General features: G+C 36.2%; 1 pseudogene across 1 annotated transcript; it reads right to left on the reverse strand.

Annotated features, from left to right (window-relative positions):
- Positions 1 to 669: 669 nt before the first annotated feature.
- Positions 670 to 11,317, reverse strand: LOC148731223 (target of rapamycin complex 2 subunit MAPKAP1-like; annotated as a pseudogene). Its single transcript, XR_016001371.1, has 12 exons — positions 10,616 to 11,317; positions 8,790 to 8,826; positions 7,078 to 7,154; positions 6,851 to 6,917; positions 5,892 to 5,950; positions 4,905 to 4,966; positions 4,173 to 4,280; positions 3,688 to 3,761; positions 3,013 to 3,067; positions 2,521 to 2,600; positions 1,256 to 1,400; positions 670 to 854 (listed from the first exon to the last, which is right to left on the reverse strand). The product of XR_016001371.1 is annotated as a target of rapamycin complex 2 subunit MAPKAP1-like (transcript).
- Positions 11,318 to 16,339: the final 5,022 nt, after the last annotated feature.

The following is a 16,339-nucleotide window of genomic DNA, read 5'->3' on the forward strand; positions in this document are numbered from 1 at the left end:
GATCTGGTGAGCAGTCTGGTGAATGATACTGCGATTTGCACACGTGATATGATTTCAGTGGAGCTTTACCAATTTTGGACCATTCTTTGGCCCGGTAAATATTTTATGTGGTCACGGGTTAAGTCGCCCGATAGTCATTTCAACTCTTTTTCTTTTTTAAATTTTTCGGGTAACATGACTCAAATTTCGGGCGACATGACTCAGGCATTGAACAAGAAGCCATTGTTATCATGGCAACAAGAGTGCTGCAACCTTAAAAATGGGCATTTTTGTGCATCCCCCCCCGTGTGCCTAACTGCATGCAAAATTTGAAGGGGTGTTGAAAATTTTCATTTTCTTAAGATGTTTGATTCTTGCAGACTTGTTCTTGACGACTGTTATTTCAACTTGAGGAGAATTTCTAAAATTAAACACCGTACTTCCTCGAAAAATGTTGGGTAAAAGAGGGGGCATTTATTGTAGGAAGGGTGCCTAATCAAGGGGGACACTTGTTATTCTCCTGTAATGACTCTGCTGTAGGTTTAAAATGATCTAAAGTGGCAGTAGTAACAGGTTTTTCTTGTATTCCTACGATTTAATTGAGTTAGGGACAATGGAGATTGCTTTATGGACTCTGTGGCTTCGGGGGGGGGGGGTGCTTATTGGAGTGTGGCCATTTATTTGAGGAAATACAGTATAATTTTTATTAATCAATCATTTCATAGTGTGAGTAAGCTTCAGTAGTTCTTGTTACAATGGCTATGATCTTTAAGATCTTCTTTTGTCAGATTTTCTTTCTTTTGAAGACAAGTATTCTGATCTTTTCCCACTCATGTCGGAATTGATAATGTGATTGACCTGTTCCACTATTTCTCCTGGCAAAACAAACAAACAAACAAACAAATATAAACAACAACAACAAAATTAATGTTGAAAAAACACTTTTTGTACATCAGGGAAAATTGTTGCCCAATCATTGAACCCTTCGATGCCTTAGGCTGACTAAAATATAATTTCTCCCTACAATATCAACCCTGAATCAAACAGTAAGGTATTGAGAATAAAGGAAATGATCACCAACAATACAGAGGCTCTTGATTGTTAATATGGAGAATATGCATACTGATGTCTACAAAAAAAAAAAAAAATGGTAGGCTAGCAAATAATAATCAACTTACTACCAAAAATTGACTGTCTCAAATGCTCTTTGCTGTGAAAAATGCTGTTTGTTGTGATAAATTACTGTATGCAAAGAAAAAGACAGAACATTTCTCACCTGCATCATCAGCATGAGTTTCAAAGTCGTAGTGTTTAAACTCATGTGCATTTTGACTGAAGTAAACTATTCTGAACACAGATTTTCCATTGTTCTTCACTTCATTTAGGTCACAAGCAACCACATTTTCCATATCTCTTGAAGTCTTAACAAAAAGTGATTTTACAAGTTAGTATTAAAAGGAAGAGGTAACAGGACAAATCAGATAAGAAAAAGTTAACACTGTACTGAGGGGGACATTGGGGTTTGCAGTGTTGGGGTGCCGACTTTTTTTTTTTAATGGAGTATTGTGGTGTAGAACAACTTGCATTCTGGTGTTGTAGTGATCTCAAAATTTACGGTATATGATGTTTGTAATTTCAAATCAACAGTTTTTGGTGAAATAAACCATTCCCAGTGTTGCAGTTTATTCTTCTGAACAAAATATGCAATACATTTGAGTTAAACTTTAATTAACATTAGCTAACTAGCCCCAGGCCACGTTTGTTAATATTTCACTTGACTTATGGACCTCTACAACACGCACTATCAGCCAGCCAAAGACCGGCACCTGGTAAAGATGAGTGAAACCAGACCAGATAAATCCTGAGGCTTAAACTATATCACGGTGTCGGTGTGTGTTGATAATATTTCTTGCAGTGATGCGGTGTTTATTCTATTTTTTTTTTGCAATGTTGTGGTATTCAGAACACTCCATGTTCCCCTCTGTACTTGAGGCAACAGCTCATGCAGCTAGAGTTTATCTTGGTAGCATGAATTGACTTTTATTCCCCCCCCCCCCCCATCCCCTCCTTAGATTGGGATGCCAGTACACCACAAGGTTTCCCGCAGCATTTGATCTGAGGCTTCCCTGATAATTAATCCCAGTATCCATTCACACTCTATTCTCATTACTTGTCTGTGTTAGTCACTCATGGGTGAGGTAGAAAGGGTAGCTAAGGACCTGTCTACCTGTGGGGTGTGGCAGAAAGGGTAGCTAAGGACCTGTCTACCTGTGGGGTGAGGCAGAAAGGGTAGCTAAGGACCTGTCTAACTGTGGGGTGAAGCAGAAAGGGAAGCTAAGGACCTGTCTACCTGTGGGGTGAGGCAGAAAGGGTAGCTAACGACCTGTCTACCTGTGGGGTGAGGCAGAAAGGGTAGCTAACGACCTGTCTAACTGGCAAAATGCAGTCAAGTGGAAACCTGCATATTTTTTTTGTTTTGCAGCCATGATCAAAATATTCTCTCCAAATTTGAACAGATGTACTGTCAGTGATAATACTTACACATTTTTGTTTTCCCAAAAACTTTTTTGCTGACTTGGGTTGAAGTACTGGGTCAATTTCTATCTTCTCAAGAGAAACTCCTGGAGGGCAACAGAGAAAGTGATCAATAAAGAAGTTAAATGAAATACAAAAGGAAAAAAAATTGCAATAAAACAGGAAAAAATGAGATGAGATGGTACCGGTGGGGAGAGCATTCCTCCCACTCTGTAGAGAGGGGAGGGGGAGTGTAACATTCAATACTTGTTTCAATATGTTTGAGTTTAGAAAAGGTTTAGAACTGAGATATAATGAGGAGGGGCTTGGAAATTAAGCAGACTTTGAACTTGACATGATTTGCAATATTTGCTGCTGAGATTGCATTTATTGTGTCAATTTCACATGCTATTGAATATTGATTGAATTCTCTTGACCAATCAGATTTTTTATAGAAGATGTATTGGCTGAAAGTCAGTGATGAAAGGTCAACAAAGTAAATATCTGTGAATGACTTACCGAGCTGTATCTCTGTCACAGTCCTCAGCTTTTGCAGCATGCTGAGCCTGTATGACTGAGGAGTAAATAATATTTTTTTAACTAAACAAGAGTGTATGTTAAGCAACAAACCAAGACAACATCTGCAATAATAGAAATATTGGGCAGTCAGAAGGGCAATGCAAAGGAAAACATTTTAAAAAAAAATTATACTTTTATTCAGAATTTTTCCATTATGGCTGTAATGGTGTCACATCTTAACTTCAGCATAATCTAATTTATGTGAGCAGCATTGAGTCCCAAATGAAAACTTAAAGAATTTGCCCTCAAGGTTGTTCATGCACACTGAGACCAAGAAAAACAAAGTTTTTAGATGTAATTGCAGAGCTATTGTCCTGCCCATCGGATTATTTTGTTTTGTCATAATTATGTCCTCACTGCCATAACTGTTGTGTTTTGCTTAAACATTTGACCTTAACAGTGACCAGCATCGAATTTCTCCTTACAATATCGTCCCTGAATCACACAGTGAGGTCAGGAGAATAAAGCAGATGATCACCAACTAGATAAACTCTGATTGTTTGACAAATTCTCTTTGTCAGCACTTTAGGAAATGTAGAGAGAACAGTATGGAGAATGTGCATACTGATGTTAGGGTGTAAAGAGTTAAGGTCCCTAATTATGTGTTACACTTACCCTGTATGTATAATAAGTGTAAGCTTGGAACCGAATATTAGGCTCTTCCCTTTCTTCATCATGATTCCGTTTTCCTACAATTATATCAACAAAAAAGCCAAAATTAATTGCAAGTCAATCTCCAATCAACATAATTGTATTTTTTATTTCAGACCCAATCATTTGACCCAACTTGGCTATATTATTTAGTATTATTTTCACAATTTAATGTCAAAATAGGAATACCGTCTGTTTTATTTCATATTTATCTTTTTGGTCCAGTCTCCCAGTTTGTTCAAATGTGTTGGTATTAAACGAAAAAAACAATGTGACTCAGATGCCTAAAAAAAGAGCAATTTGCAAACTGATTACACTCAGTCTGCTGTGAGCCAAGCAGACTACAGGAACCAACAGTGATGCCAAAATGGATGTACAAAAAGAAGTTACTGCGAAAAGACAACACTTATAAACTTAAGTGTAAAATGGGCTAATTAAAATCTACTTACGGCCAAATCTGATGAGACAGAATTCCATTGTTCCCATGCTTTCTAGGGTTGCATCGAGACTAATGGGAACCCCTGGCTCTGACTGTTTTTCCAAGACATATTCCTTGGCTATGTTGAGTTAAAAAAGAAAGGATATTAAAGAACTCAGAATCAAACAACACTTATTGTACAGAATCTGCCAAAAAGAGCAGTGAATCTTCTTGAAGATTGTTTCTCTATACAAGGTATTTAATGCTTCACTCTGTCACTAAGCCACAGAAACTCCATAGTGAGCAAGGCCCATTATGAAGTAGTTTTGGTTTTCAATTAATTGTAATACTTGTAGTGCATGGTGGGAATTAAATAACAAAATAAAGGAACTATAATTATAACAATGGCATTTTAGCAGTGGTTATTCAATGTGGTGGCTTTCTTGTCCACTGTTTCCTGGTCGAATTGGAATTTTGTAATGTTGGTTTTTGTGGAAGGGAGGAAAACTGGAGGACCTGGAGAAAAATCACTGAACCAAGGATGAGAACCAACAACAAACTGAACCCACATGTGATGCCATCTCTTGGAATTAAACCCAGGCAACAGCCATGGGAGGCCAGGACTCTCCCTACTGTGCAATCCCCAGCATTCCCATGAGACTTTCAGCATGAAATTGACTTGGGTAACCTTAAGCACTACATATTTCTGAAATATTTTATTATTGAGAAAATGTTTTTGATTCTTAAAAATATTTGAGCTTACACTGTTACTATGATCCCTGATGAAGGTTTGTGAGGCGTTGGTTTAGTAGGACTGGCATCTTTCTAGAAATTGTAATGATCAGCAAGGAGTTAGAGAACAACATAATATTTATTTTAGACTTCATAATTATAAGGTACTTGGTGTTTTTAGAAGCAGTGAGGCAGCAAGGTAAATATTATAATTATCTACCACCAGCCACTGACATTGAGGTAAGTGGTTGTTTTAGTATAAAGTAAAACATTAACTAATTTAAAAGATAATACAGTTCAAAAAGATGATTTTACATGTTGCTCTGTCATTTATTCTTGCAACTATTATATTTTCTGGTGTAAATCCTGCCTGAGTTGCTATGTGAATAACAAAGGATATCTGGCCAGGAGTTTGAGTTGCCAATCAGAGTGCACCTTAAACACTATCCACTGCTTTAGTGTATTAAAATAATAATACACACTATTGAGCAGAAACATGTAGCGCAGAGATTACCATCTTATCCATCAGTTTAGTTCATGAAAAGGGGTATGGGGGTACAAGTGAACTAACCATATCAATCATGGAGGGGGGGAGAGATGATAAGGGGGAGGAGATAGAGGGGGAAAATGGGAGGGCAAGAGGGGGAACTGACAATCCCAAGGGGAGAGGGAGAAAGGGAAGGGGGATGGGAACGAGAATAGAAGGGGAAGGCCAGAACAAAACCCTTAGAGGGGTGGGGAAAGGAAAGAAAGGGAAAGAAAATCCTAAACCTCTGAGTTTTGGCAAGGTACAGTGTATATATGCTAAGCTGGGAACAATCATGTGGCCATGGCACTTTTAAACATCTAATCAGCAAAACCAGGAACAAAGGGGAAAGTTTATGGTTCATGATAAAAGGAAAGGGACAATTGGAGGAAAGCTATCAAAATATAACACTTGTTTAGTAGTAGTAGAAAAAAAAAACACAATTGGCTCAATTCTTCTAAAGAAAAATAATGTCAGTTTTTCCTGAGTTACCTGAACCAAAGCCAGACAATTGAAAAAAAATTTCGTAATTGGCTCCTTGTTCTCAAGTGCTACAATACAAAAAAATTGGAGAGAAATATTGATACGCAAACACCTAAGAATAATTAAAAATAACAAAAGCTGAGAAACTTGATACTTTATCGAAGAAGCAAATTCAAATGATTGGTGCAGATTCATGACTATATATCATACTGTACATAAATCTTATTCTTATTCTAGACATGTACACCTTATTCCATGGTTTCACATAATACTCGCAGATATTTTTCAAGTTGTGTAGTGTTGTTCAGAGTCCCCAAGTGGCAAGGAAAAACACAAACAATAAGCAAAATGTCTACTTGTATCATTGATTTGTGAAACTTGATTGAGTAAGGTACCAGAATCTCTTACTCCACTGCTAAATTTCATTTTTGAGTTGTTTGGCTTCTTAAGTTTTCAGATACATTCGATTATTATAATAGCCTTTCTGAGCATGGTATTAAATGTGGCCTGTGTGAAAGATGAAAAACATAAGAAAAGCCACTGCTGGACGTGCTTTTTATCTGATTTTAAATCTGGAGCACTTAAAAGTTTGTTGCATTACATGTCAAACCTAAAAAACATGAATAAAACCTAAGTTTGGGCATTCAGTGTGATATGGCCATATTAATTATTACTCCACTTTCTGTCCAAATTTTTGCCCTGTCCTAGAATGGTAAAAATGACACTAATTTAACCCCGCAACTCCAAGATCTGTTTGTTAATTCTCCCCTCTGGCTGCTACACATTTCTTTTTGAGTTAGCTACACTGAGGAGTTTGGTCTTTGATCAAAACAACTACTTCTACATCATAAGTTGGAGTATTCTTATTACTTGTTTGTTGGATGTTCCAAGGTTATTCTAGGGAGATGTTACACTTTAATCACTTCTGAGAGTTAAGAAGTGGAATTAAATGTACTGTATGTGTATACCTGGAAAGTCAGTGTCCACTTCTCCATCATCCTCAGCCATATGGAAACAAAAAGATTTGACATCATTCTGAAATTGATATAAAAAAGAAATCTTGAATTTCCTTTGGACAAAAACCAATAACTTATCCTTAGCTCTGACTGATATTAATTTTTAAGAAAAATTGATAAGGTTTAAAAGTTAACATACTCTACACCAAAAGTCCCTCAAAATAGCTACAATTTTGTACCTTGAGTGGAGGCTGTAATCCCTGGTTTGTATACTTGTACAAGATAAGTCCTATTAAGTCCTGCACACAGGCACTTCCTGTTTAAGTTGAGCAGGAAAAAAATATCAGCTCTATCATAATACCTTTTTGTGCAATATCACATAACAAGTGCATCATTGGATAATGCAATTCAAGACTTTTTATTGGCTTAGCCATTATGGTAAGTGTACGCCTCAGCTTAATATTAAAAGGGAGCTAAAAATGTAATAAAATTCAATAATTTAATTTAACATTTTTTAATAAAACAATCATTATTCCACTCACACTTGTTGGATATGAGATGATTATAGCCAACGAGGCGCGTAGCACCTTGTTGGCTGTCTATCATCTCATATCCAACGCACGCTTGTGGAATAATTGTTAATTAATCTTTAATTCTACCATGAACCCATTAACTCTCATGAGTGACCAAGACAGAATTTCTCCTTACAATATCCATGAATACAATATCAAGCAGGTAAGTGTTGAGAATAAACTTAAGAAAAATAATTATGCTATCAGTTGACCCAACACCAAATTCTCCAAACTAACATATACAAGAATTCTATGGCAGACAGTAAGGGGAATTACTAAATAAATCAGATCTTGGGAGTGAATGGGTTACAAAAAAGTACAATAATTTTTTTTTTTTAAGTTAAAAAATTTACCACTAATTGTGTATGTTTTTTCTTTCTATACCTGAGACTGTGACAATCATTGGCCTGGCTCTTTCCTCCTGCAGAATCAAGCATAAAATAAAATATCAAGTCAGTTCTGGCAATGATCACTCATTTCTTGACTCAGTTCAAACCCCAACTTATCTCAGGTGACACTTAACACTGAGGACCCATCAGATCATGGCCATAAAATCTTAGTGAACCAGTGAATGTACAGATTCTTTTAACCCACACAAGTGATAAACATGTAATTTATCCCGATGAGGTGCTACGCGCCTCGTTGGCTATCTATCATCTCAAATCCAACGCACGCTTTTGGAATAATTATTAATTAATCTTTAATTCTGCTATGAACCCATCAACTCCCATGAGTGACCAAGACAGAATTTCTCCTTAAAATATCAATACAATATCAAGCAGGCAAGTGTTGAGAATAAACTTAAGAAAAATATGCCATCAGTTGATGCAACACCAAATTCTCCAACCTAACATTACAAGATAATTTAGATATATCAACAAAGTTGAAGTGGTAAATTGGCCACCGTAATGATTAGAAAAGCTGATGTTTCGAGCATTAGCCGTTCATCGGAGCGAATAGAGGAATTGTGGGTTGTGTGTGCTTTAAAGGCAGAGAATGGAGCTACATAATGTAGCTACATTAGGAATGTAGCTCCATTCTCTGCCTTTAAAAGCACACACAACCCACAATTCCTCTATTTGCTCTGATGAAGGGCTAACACTTGAAACGTCAGCTTTTGTAATCGTTATGGTGGCCAATTTACCACTTTAACTTTGTTGATATATCCAAATTATTTCGTTACTCCCACTGACGCAGCCCCAAACAGTTTCTTTCAAAACTATCAGCCTTTTAACATTACAAGAATTCTATGGCAGACAGTGAGGAGAATTACTAAATAAATCAGATCTTGAGAGTGAAAGGGTTACAAAAAAGTAGAGTTTTTTTTTTTTTTAGTTAAAAAATTTACCACTAATTGTGTATGTTTATTCTTTCTATACCTAAGACTGTGACAATCATTGGCCTGGCTCTTTCCTCCTGCAGAATCAAGCATAAAATAAAATATCAAGTCATTTCTGGCAATGATCACTCATTTCTTGACTCAGTTCAAACCCCAACTTATCTCAGGTGACACTTAACACTGAGGACCCATCAGATCATGGCCATAAAATCTTAGTGAACCAGTGAATGTACAGATTCTTTTAACCCACACAAGTGATAAACATGTAATTTATCCCGATAATATTCATGCATTATTCAACAAACAGTTAAAGATATTATTGAAACTTATCAGGTAGAGGTTGTTATCTTGATCAAACATCAAATTCCCCTAACCAATTTACAAGGAAATGTGAAGCAGCTAGAGGGAAAAATTAATAGTCCTCAGTTAGGAATTGAATGATTAATAAACTAGTTACTTTATATCAAACTGTTAAATATGTGTCAGTCTTCATTGCATAACATAAACTGAGGTTATTCACGCCCTTGCGAAATGGTTTCCTAGCTTTCTAGGATTCCTAGGAATTTCCCAGGAATTTCTTAGGAGTCAGTGGAATTTTCCTAAAAACATTTAAGCTCTCTAGAGGTGTGAACAAACATTACTAGGTTCCTAAGAATTTCCTAGGAAATTCCTAGGAATGATTACAGGTAGAATTTACATAAAAAAATAGATTCTTGATCCTTGGGAAATTCTTAGGAATTTACTAGGAAAAATTATTTTTTAAAATAAAACCTTAATTCTTAAGAATTATACTTGTGAGTTTAGCTTTTGAAAGAAAAGTGCCATTTTAGATGTTTCAAAAAGTCACTACTTGCAATATACCACAAATTTTCTTTTATTTCGCGTTATAATTTATAACTCATTAATTTTAAAGCAGATATTCTTGAAACTTATACAATTTCCAATAAAAGATTAATTTTTTATCCTTCAATTGCATATCACAATACATTGAAATAAAAATTTACTGTAGTAAAGAATACAAGCAGAAAACTAAATCAAATGCAATTCAAGTGGGATTTCAATCCATGTGTTTGGTGCTCCAGTCAGATAATAAAAAATGCTATACTGCAAGGACAGCGACTCTGACCACACTGAAATACAAAGTTATATTAGCCTGAGGCATCCCTGAAAAATGGTTTATCACAATGTGTAAGATTCAGCCAACATAATTTTGCACTGTCTCCTGATTTATTCCAATTATATGGTGAATTCTACATACTTTCCATTTAAAGTAAACTTAAGTAAGTTCAATATAGATAGTATCAAGTATCAATTTATTTGCCAGATTAGAATATTTTATACAAAAAGCTTAAGAACATATCTTTACTTAAATATTATCACAAGGAAGTCTTATTTGAAGCGATGGGAAATTTCAAATCTGGCATATTGAGACTTAAAAAGTGATATTTTCTTATATCTAACCACAGACACCATTAAAGTTTGGAAATCTTATTATAACATGGTTTCTGGAATTGCCATTTAGAAGCATAATCTTCTCCAAAATTTCAGTGACACTCTTTGCTTTCAGGTCAGACCTAAAACATTGAGAATAAGAAATATCAATGCGATGCTTCTTTTCAAAAAGTGCTAGAGGAATAAAAGAATAGTCGTAGGTTCAGAAGGAACAGTTGAGGAAGAGAGGATTTTGAAACTAATTTCTTAAGCTTAATTGCCATTTTTATAAAAGAATTGCTTATCAATTCTATAGTTTTTTTCGTACTGGTTTTGAAACTTACAAGCATCATTGACAAAAATGTAAGCTTGAAGTGCATTGAGACATTGTGAAATGCGCTATATAAGCTTAAGCACTACATTACATTTTCTTACCCGGTCCAACGTAACGATGCACAGAGCGCATGTGATTTTCCATTGTCTGTTGTCGTGAGAGAACACGTTTACAAGCCGTACATTCATACTTCTCTTGGCCGTTAAGTTTGACTAATTTGTAAATTTGATGTTCATTCCCATCCATGGTTCATACTAGCAGGCGTTAACACTAACTTTAAAAGTCATTTATCGCTACTTCGATCACCGTTCATAAGATGGCGACCATGGCGCTGAATGGATCACACGATCACTAGTCCCAGTCTTTCATGAGCAAAATCTTCACATGACCGACACATGACCAAGTATAATCCAATAAGGTGAAGTTTCCAGACGTGCCGCTCATTTCAACGTTCTATTCCGCTCCACAACGACCTTTACTCGAAAGTTTTGTGCGTTGCAGCTGAGTCTTGCTGTGTTCTTCTCTGATCTAAACGTTTTAAAGCGTTCGCAGCGTTATGTGGGTTCTGGTCGAATGGATCGAAGAAGGTCATAGCATAAGCGTCTTAAAAGACGAAGACATAATACGTTATCGAAAAGAAATCGCAACACGAATAGAATAATGTCGTGGAATTGTCGCCATACGAAGTAAAAGAGGGCACTCAGATTTTCAAGGCGAAAGTTATTTCTGTTCATAGTAAGTATTACACTTTTATTTGGTTAATCGTTGTCATATGTATCATTTCTACTTCTATCGATTGATTGCAGAACATATGAATAAATATTATGTAAGAATTTTAAGCTTAGCTTTAAAAGTAGCTTTTCTAAGTTTCATTAGTTTAAACTGAATATAATGGTAATAAATGCTTCTTATTTGTGTCATTTAAAAGGTACTAAAGGTGAAGCTACAAAGAAAGAACTTAGTTTGCTTGTTCCAGGTAATTTTGAGTTAAAGGCTTTTCATAACTTTTTGCACGTGTGACAAAGCGAAGCGCCATTTTGCGGGGTGACGACGTTACAGCGGACCAATCCTTTTCCATCCCCCTAGAAAAAAGCATTTCTGCTTTAGAGTACACTTTAAAGCTTTTAATAGCCCATAGTCTTTTTGTATGCCTAGATCATTTGTGAAAATTCACATCACTTTTGGTTTATTTATACGACAAAGATCCAATATAAAACCTCCGGAAATTATATAGGAACTGTCTCAGAAGATATTGAAAGCATGAGAGACACCAGCGTTGCAACTTTATATCAGAAGACACTGTTTATATGTAGCGATTATTCGCCGAGGGTGAGGTGAATATCGTCGAATAATCCTCTGAGACGAAGTCTCGGGGATTATTCGACAATATTCACCGAGCCTGAGGTGAATAATTGTTTTAGTATAATTTCAGAGCTGAACAACAGAGAATTTTCAAAAGTCATAGCATTTTAGTAACATTTATTAACATTTTATTTTAACATTTTATATAAACCGCACAGAGCGGTTTATATAGCGTCTTAGTATGATTTCAGAGCTGAGCAAAGAGTTCCAGCCATCTGATTTGTCGGGCAGTTCCTTATATGATGCTATTTAAACCGCCCCACGCGGTTTATGTAAAATGTTAAAATAAAATGTAAATGTTACTACAATGTTATGACTTTTGAAATTTCATTGTTGTTCAGCTCTTAAATTATACTAAAACAATTATTCGCCTCAAGTTCAGTGAATATTGTCGAATAATCTCCTCGACTTCGTCTCTGGGATTATTTGAAGATATTCACCTCGCCTTCTGCGAATAATTTTTAAATAAGGAACCGCTCGAGCAATCAGATTGCTGGAAACTCTTTGCTCAGCTCTGAAACTATACTAATTAACAATTAAAATGATATCACATAAGAATAACAATCTTAATTAGTTCAGATGCCAAAATAACATTGACATGTTTGTGCGCGCATTTTATCAGCCGGAATGAAAACATGCTCCACTGGAAAATAATGATTTTGCCAAAAATGTATATTTTGATCCAAACTTTTCAAATTGCATCAGCCATGCATGATTTCTGATAATTGATATATGTGAATCCTAAGTTGTCAATTTATTAATCCTTTGAATGATCTTTTACTGTTTGTTTTGCATTCCAAGTAATTTTGTATATGCATGTACAATCTATAGTAACAACAAAAAGTATTGTTAATTGTAATGTTTATTTGAGTTGTATATAATAAATTCAATTCAATTCCTATCATATGGTGTTGTATGTTTTATGCAGTTAAGTGCAATTTAATGGAGTTGACAATGTGGAGCACAAGTGCTACCCGGTGCAGTCAGCGGTCTGGCATGCACCTGCATTCCTTTTGTTCTTGGTCCACGGGGCGTTGTTCAGTTTTGTTAGTGTTTTAGTCAGTGTTTTTCTGAGCGTTAGCATTTTTCCCTGTTTTTCTCCTTCTGTGTGGGGGCTCATGGCTGGGTCGCCTGGATTTGCCATCCATGGGAGCAGTCTTCATCTAGGAGCTGGCTGCCAATAGTGGAAGCTCCTGGATGTCTCAGGCACCCTACCTCCACTTTGTGGGGCAGTTGTTAAAGTGTCTATATTCTATTTTTCCTATTTTCCTAAGAAATTCCTAGGAGTTTCCTAGGAATTTCCTTGGGGACCTAATCTTGGTCAGACAAAAGTGAAATGTGTATCCTAAGAAATTCCTAGGAATTTCCTAGGATTTTTTTCGGATTTTAATTTTTTCACTCCTAGGAATTTCCTAGGAAATTTCTAGGAATTCTTTGAATTCTTCGTCCCAATTTACTGTGAAATTTCACACCTTATTCCTAGGAATTTCCTAGGAATATTCTTAGGAAATTCGTAGGAGAATCTTAGGATTTCCTAGGAATTTCCTAGATCTTTTCGCAAGGGTGACCATGAATACCTCTGGTAGCATTGTTAAAAATATCTCGTGGTTTTTTGTACCTCCTTGGAAAGCCTAGGGGGGAAAAGACTTCTGTGAGGTATAATCAAGCTTATAATTACAAATGTTTGTTAAACTTTTCTGGTAAACTCTTTTTTTTTTTAAATTGCTTCTACACAGTACTGTAATGATTTGCTTTTAAAATGATTGGCAAAATTACCATAAGATCAACACTAATTCAGAACCAATTTGCGCATTTAAGTAAACTCCTATCCCTCCCCGAAAAAAAAAAGCCACTGACATCCACATCATTCTCCACAGAAATGGTCATGTAGCGTTTACGTTGACCAAAATCTAAATTCTAAAGTTCAAGGGCGTGTCGCTCCAAAACGCGGTTAACGAGGTGTTTGGGACTATTTTACTGATCGAAATGACAACCCAAAGTTGACTGTTTGCACGAATCTTTATTCTTGAAAGGCAATCGACCACGAACCACAATCATTGACGAAAATAACGATTATTCTGACTGTCAATCAATCTATCGAACGATCGATAGTAAACTGAAACAACAATACAACGAAGTTCTATCAATCTAATGAAAAGCCGCGGAATACAGGATCAAAGAATCGCGTGTTAAATACTGGGCTCTAAAGTCTATAACGAGATTAACAATACAAGTGAAACAGAACAAAAGTTTGGAAACGAATTAAAAGAGTTTTGATGACTGATAAACAGCCCATTGTTCTATTTAAATGATAAGCGTTCACTGACTTGCAGATTGGCACGAATTTGGCCTTGAAATCTTAAATCTATATAGATCATTGCAAATATTTGTTTGTATATTGTCGCCCAACATTGAAAAGACTGGGGAGGAAAAAACAAAGTCACAAAGGTACTCACATATCGGACCCGCTTGTGCCAGAGGTTGAGAAAATGAAAGGGCGAAAGTTTACCAAGGCTATTCAAACCTTACGAAGAACTGATTAAAGGGATGCTAAATTTGCCCTTTATATGGGCGTGGTAACGCTGAAAGGTCCAATTACAAAACAAATAGAAATACAGAAAAACAGATAAGCATTGTAACTATGTGGCTATCTAAGATCATTCTGAAATTAGTGAACTAATCAAAAATCTATCAAAAAATGAGCCTTCTGGCTAATGTCCTTAACAGGTCATAAGCTTTGTATTTTTGTTTGGAATTCAAACTCAACATCAAGTTTGTTCAGAGTGCCACATAAATTAACAATGCTTACTAACATCCCTTACTCGAGGCCATACTTAGGAATATTGTCCCTCAGTCACTTTTATATGAACCTTGGGCCATATTGCCAATATTCCTCAGTGTGGCCCTCACACTCTGTCAGTTGGAAGCTAATATTTCACAACAATGTTGTTTCAAGTTCACAAGGAAACCAGGTGGACAATCAGACATGGTTTGTCTGACTTACAATTCATAGACCCAACATTTCAACACTCCTGTCTTAAGTGCCTTCATCAGGGATGATCTAATCTGGTGGTGAGAACCTATCAGTTGTAATTCCCTATACTCAACACTTTTGTAAATAATCTACCAAAAAGTGCATTGAATCTTCTTGAAGGATATTCCTTGATACAAGGTAAGTTCTTCAGTCTGTTGATAAATGTCAGTCTCTAAATTTAAACTTTGTCTTATTTTTCTCAAAAGGTCTACTTTTTTCCACTCTGCCACAAATGCAAGAAGCTGCACTAGTTACGAGCAGTGTATATTCAGCTGATAAGCTTCAAGGATTTATGCCTCCAATTTACTCGCTGACTTTAGTTCTTCAGTAAAAGAAAAATCACTATTGTATACACCTGCAATTTTCCTTGCTCCAAACACAATTATTGTGATTGGTTGATTCATAATCACATGACCCTGTAGAAATTATTTAATGTACACCACTCATGACAAGGATACAACATTGACAGGATATTGTCAAAAATTGTATCCTGAGCAAGTTACAGGTATTGGATGTGATCAATGTCCAGGTTTGCAGTTAATCTAAATGCAGGATAATGATAATTATAAGTGCTCTTCTTAGCACTTCTCAGCAATTCCAGGCAAAACTAACTTGTTGCTAACTCTCCACTGGTTCTAGTTAGTTAGTTAATAATTTATGTAGTTATAGTTATATAGTTTATATCTGACCACTTGCAGCCGAGAGGCTGAATAACAGGTGCAGTGTAAGGTTGAGAACAGACGTCAGCATATCAGGCGCCTCTGGCAGCTGCTTCAGTCTATCTATCTCATCTTCCCACCCATCCCACCCCAGGGGAGGACATCCATCACAAAGTAATCTCGTGTGTGGGAAATTAATGTCCCCTACCCCAACCCTGCAGGAGACGGGACCTTCATTTATTCGTCCCTATCCGAGAAGACTAGAATATCTAGAAAACACTATGGGAGCAGCCCTTGGCTAAAACACTGTAGCTGTTTCCTACTTTATCCAAAAAGATGAAATAAATAAACTGGTTGAGCAGAAGGCCCAGGAAAATACAATTCTTTAAAGGTATATCTACAGTGTTTCGAAGAAATAACGTTGCACTGTCATTAGGTTAACACGCATTTTCTGCTTGTTTACTTGTTTGTCCTCTGGATGCATACAAAGCACTTGACCTGGGGCCCATTTCTTGAAAGTCCTGCCAACTGGTAACTTAATGGGCCCAAAGCTATGTTTTAAAATTAAAATTTGAAGGATGGGAAAGCAGGTTCTAGCTGGCACCCAAACCAGTCCTTTTAGTTTCTCTAGTTGATAGTTTTATTGTATCATTTTCAAAACTTTTGAAATCCCTATCCTGAAAGAAAACAGAACAGTTTTACAGGCCCATAAAGTTACCGGGACTTTGAGAAACAGGCCTGTAGTGTATGTGGTTGATTCTTGTAAGCAT

Source organism: Stylophora pistillata, chromosome 5, assembly GCF_964205215.1.
Source record: "Stylophora pistillata chromosome 5, jaStyPist1.2, whole genome shotgun sequence".
NCBI classification, from domain to species: domain Eukaryota; kingdom Metazoa; phylum Cnidaria; class Anthozoa; order Scleractinia; family Pocilloporidae; genus Stylophora; species Stylophora pistillata.